We start from the raw sequence: 4,686 nt of genomic DNA, 5'->3' as shown, positions 1-4,686 counted from the left end.
CTAAATACATAATAAAAATAAAAATTAGTTTTGAATTTTTCTTAATTACAACTTAAACTAAAAATCTAAATTAACTTAATTAAAAAAGAGTACCCTAATTCTACATTGAAAATACATAACTTATATATTAAATTAAAACTATAAAAAAATGTTTCTACAGGAGTGAATAAATAGTGACGAGGAATTAATGCTCTTGTTTCTCATTCACCAAAATAACATGCTTTAGTAGTGATTTCAAACCCCAATCATAACAAGACACGGCATTCGGCATTGAGAAGGAAAACAAAGAGACCACTATGAACTCAACTTTGAATCATAAAACAATGCACTTAGTCATTATCCATTATCCATGAGACTAAGACATAGTTTCTTACGTAGTTATCTACAATATAAGAAAGTTTGATGTTCTGGAAAGGACCAGAATGCCCCTCTGCTTAGATAGTGAGCCACGTGGATGGGTTCTTTGCATTTCTTTGAAACCTGCTCTTTCTATGCCACAACAACTCATGACTTCCACCAACTCATTTCTTTGCTTCTATCTCTCCCTCTTTCTCTCATTTTTTTATCTCTTTCTCTCTCTCACGTCTATGTTTTTCTTCTCCCTCTTTCTCTTCTTCTTCATTCACTCTCTTCTCCCTCTTTCTCTTCTTCCTCGAAACGAAAGGCTACAGTGGTGCGAACAGGGGAGAAGATGACGAAAGGCTAATTTGGCGACGATGTCGGATTCGTAACGAACATGTGGTGGTCGGCCACTGTTTATGCAATTTGAAGGTAATGTTTTCTACCTTCACTCCAAGTTGCTTCTGATATATTATGCTTTCCTCTTCATCCTTTTTTCCAGATCCAACACTTTCGTGGCTTAGGTTTTTTAGATCCAACACTTTTGTGGCTTAGGGTTTCCAGATCCAACACTTTCATGACTTAGGGTTTGCGGATCCAACGCTTTATGTTTCTTCTGTATAGGATGCAATAAGTGGTAGTGGTGGTGGTGGTTGCGTGCCTTCTCATGTCGACATATTTTTTTAGGTTTGATATTTCTGGCCTTTGTTTCTCTGAAACGGGATATTTATTTTTGGTATTGTTCTCACATTCTCTTACTCTTATGCAACCTATTATTGTTACAAGGTGAAAGGACATTGTTGTTATTTTCTTATTCCAATGATTATCGAGCAATACATGTGTCTCTGGTGAAGGTGTACTTAAAGGTTTGTATACAAACTACTTAATCATGTACAGTTATTTCATCTTTCACTTAACCATATGTTTGTTTGTTTGTTTTCACTTAACCATCTTTCAGTTATGTTTTAAAGTGACATAATTTAAACTATATTTACAGATTTGTGATATTTGATTTGTGTGGGTGCGATTTTTGGTTTCAGGTGTGTTTCGATGGTGAAGAAGAAACATATGAGTGGAGACAATGGGTTACCAGTATGGTGGTGGTGGTGGAAACGGGCTTGCGACGACGAGTGTGGTGGTGGTGGTTGAAATGGGTTAGCAACGATGAGTTTGTATGTGGTGTATTGATTGGCTTAGCAATGGATAGAATGCAGGTAATCACTCTAGAAAATTTAGACCCTATCTGTTGTCTCATTCAGTAGTTTACTTTATTTCCTGAAGAACTATTATTTTGACTCTGTTTTGGTGACTTTCTACTTTGCAGCAGTTTCTGTATATTAGGAGTTTTGAAACAAGTCCTGGGCTGGCCTTTGTGAGCTTCTATATTTCCTTTTATTCCTTCCTTCCATTCAGCCTTAGATGTGTTCCTCCAATAATTTAATTGTTGTATCTTTTTCCATTGACATAATGATATCTATAAATGGTTTCTGGCCTTATCTAATCTCTCATAAATTTAATTCATTGCATGTAAATGTATTTCTATATTTTATGAGTCAGATAAACATAACATGCTTTATTATTTGGAAAAGAAAGCATGTTGAGTTACAATACCGGTGCATGAGTTGTAATTATTCTCATTATCACTTTCTTCATTCTGGTGTATGTATGTATCAGTGGTTCCTTTTAGGAAGTTATTTGTATGGTACTTCATTTTTTTTCTCTTGCAGAAAAAATCAATACCTGAACTTTTAAATTCTTTAGATACCTATTCGATATTTTGATACTTTCAACATATACTAACATGTAAAGTTTCACACGTAGACTCTGTTTCATGCTACTGTAAAGTAGATCCAGTCTTGAAAACAATGGTCGGGCCAAGGAAATTTGTTTCAGGATCGAAGAGATCTATCCAACCTGACATAAACCCGAATGCATATAGGAATTAAAACTTGCGCAAAGAGAAGACTATAGTTCAACCTCCTCTGCTACCTGGTCTTCTCGATGATCTTGCTACCGCGTGTTTGCATTTAGGGTTGCCTTTGTTTATTATATCTTGGTTAAGGTTGTCATGTTTTTCATTTCACTCTTATTATAATGAGTCTTTGTTTTCTTGGATAAAATAACAGAGTAATGGTTTGTGAAGAATCATCATCTACGATTCAGTTTCTCAATATTGCTACTGCTGCTGATTCATGAACAATGCATTCTTGCAGGTTAAACTATGATCATTCATTACTCTCATCATCTTTTCATCGATTGGATTTTCTTTAAATTGCTTCTATTTATGTAGTACTATTTACTAATACATGTTTTAATTAACCTTAGCTTCTGTTTGTTTGTTCATCAATATAGCAATTATGTTTTCCAACTTACAGGCTCAAACTAGAATACCGCTAGGAGAAGTTTTGCAGATAAGATTGGATGATCAACTTCTTACATCAGAATTACTTGCTGATGGAGAATTGCTGTAAGTAGAATCTGTTTTTTTACTTTCTATACACATATGGTTATGTTTGTTTTCCATATGTGGAAGAGGATTAGTTTTAGAAGAAATAATTAATTTCATTAATTTAGTTTAGAAATAAATTTGAAGCCGTGTTTAGGTTTCAAGTATCAAAAGTAATATGGAAATTACTGTTGGAAAAGCATCTGGAGCTTAGGCACATAATAGCATACAAAAATCATCCATTTTCTTCTAAAAGAAACAGTGCCATATATAGGCCTTCATTCATCTTCAGTTTTGATACTCTCACTCAACAACCTGAACCTTCAAAAAGCTCAACAAACTTTGCACCTTTAGCTTAACAGATCTGATACAACCTTCCATCACATAACCGAAAACTCAAATTCCTCCATCAATAATCACTTAACTAATTTGAGACCTCACCTTCATCAATCTTTGAACCAAACAACAACTCTGCTTCACACTCAGATCACGACTTCGACCGATCTGCATCATAGCAATACGCGTGCTTCTCATCAGCAGGCAGCATCACATCTTTGACACTCGGTGAACCTGCATCATAAACAACGACAACATCACGACCGAACGCTACACCTTCATCAAAGTTACGACCCGTACCAATTTCAACTTGAAGCTTCGCAACAAATACGCCGCAGCATAACGTCTCCATTGATATGTTTCACTCAGCTTCAACGCAACAACAATACATTATCAATTTGTCTCATTTTATATCCTTTATTATATGATAAAGTGTGATGTTCATTTTCCTTCTTGTGCTATTAACTTTGTTTGGTGAAAAGGGTTGTTTGAGTTGTTAACTTTGTCCTATTGAAGACCTCCATATCTTTGGGAAAATTGTGAAGCAGTAGATTAATGTTACCCTTGAACTTCTTCTTTACAAGCTTTTAGGAGTTACACATTGTATATGATTGTTTGCATTTATTATTGATCAAACCTTACTATATGTACACTACAGATCCCTAAGGAAAGTATGAAGCAGTAGAAAAATATGGAAAAGACCTGACAGCAATGGAAAAAGCAGGAAAACTTGATCCAGTTATAGGGAAAGATGATGAAATACACAGGTGCATCCAAATTTTGTCAATGGCCATAATAATATTTGTTTGCTTTTTTAGGAAAAGATATTAGTTTGCTTTTTTAGTAAAAGATATTTAGAGCAAGTAAGGATTGAGTTTGTTACTTTGTAATTTTATTTCTATTATGAACTCAGAAGTGAGTTTTCATATTTATACAGTCTATTGAGAAACTGAATTGCAGGGTAGTTGTTAGTTTAATGTTGATAGTGTTCTACAAAATGCTGAATTTGCATGCAAGAAACTATGTATCAGCTGTCAAATTTGTCCTGTGAGTCAAGGTTGAAAATTTAACTTTAGCCTCTTTCATGTGATTTTACTATGTATGGAGGGAGAGTACTTTCTCAAACACATCATTCTATAGAAGTTGATGTGCATTATAGTTCACCATAAGTAGCCATTGCAATATAAACCATTATCTTTCCAGCATTAACCTCCAAGTTATTTTAATGTATCTCTATACCTTTGTTTTAAATTATAAAAGAAATATATTAAAAGTATAGAAAGAAAGAGATATCCATATAAGACGTACCATTTAACATGATAAAGTTTATATAGGAATTTGATTACAAAATCCTAAGAACTATATAAACTCATTATGGAATTTGATTTTGGGTTTAATTTTGGATTTAACATGATAAAGTTTAAATAGGAATTTGATTTTGGGTTTAATTTTGACGATTTATACATAAAACCATGATTGCAATACTAATTATAAATTTTTTTTTGAATAGGCTATGGAATTAATGAAGAGCATAAGGGGTGCTCACCCGATGATACAAAGCGGAA

At 33.8% G+C, this 4,686-nt stretch overlaps 1 long non-coding RNA gene across 2 annotated transcripts; it reads left to right on the top strand.

Moving 5' to 3' along the window:
- The first annotated feature begins 402 nt into the window (after positions 1–402).
- On the top strand, positions 403–4,151 carry LOC131617092 (uncharacterized). Of its 2 annotated transcripts, none has more exons than XR_009288422.1 (6): positions 403–1,026; positions 1,126–1,205; positions 1,380–1,553; positions 1,664–2,552; positions 2,715–2,806; positions 3,780–4,151. It is a non-coding gene; the product is annotated as an uncharacterized LOC131617092 (long non-coding RNA). The 2 variants fall into 2 exon arrangements; XR_009288423.1 differs by having other exon boundaries at positions 2,943–4,100.
- Positions 4,152–4,686: the final 535 nt, after the last annotated feature.

This window comes from Vicia villosa, linkage group LG7 (assembly GCF_029867415.1).
Source record: "Vicia villosa cultivar HV-30 ecotype Madison, WI linkage group LG7, Vvil1.0, whole genome shotgun sequence".
NCBI lineage: Eukaryota > Viridiplantae > Streptophyta > Magnoliopsida > Fabales > Fabaceae > Vicia > Vicia villosa.
This window is presented reverse-complemented; position numbering and strand designations above follow the sequence as displayed.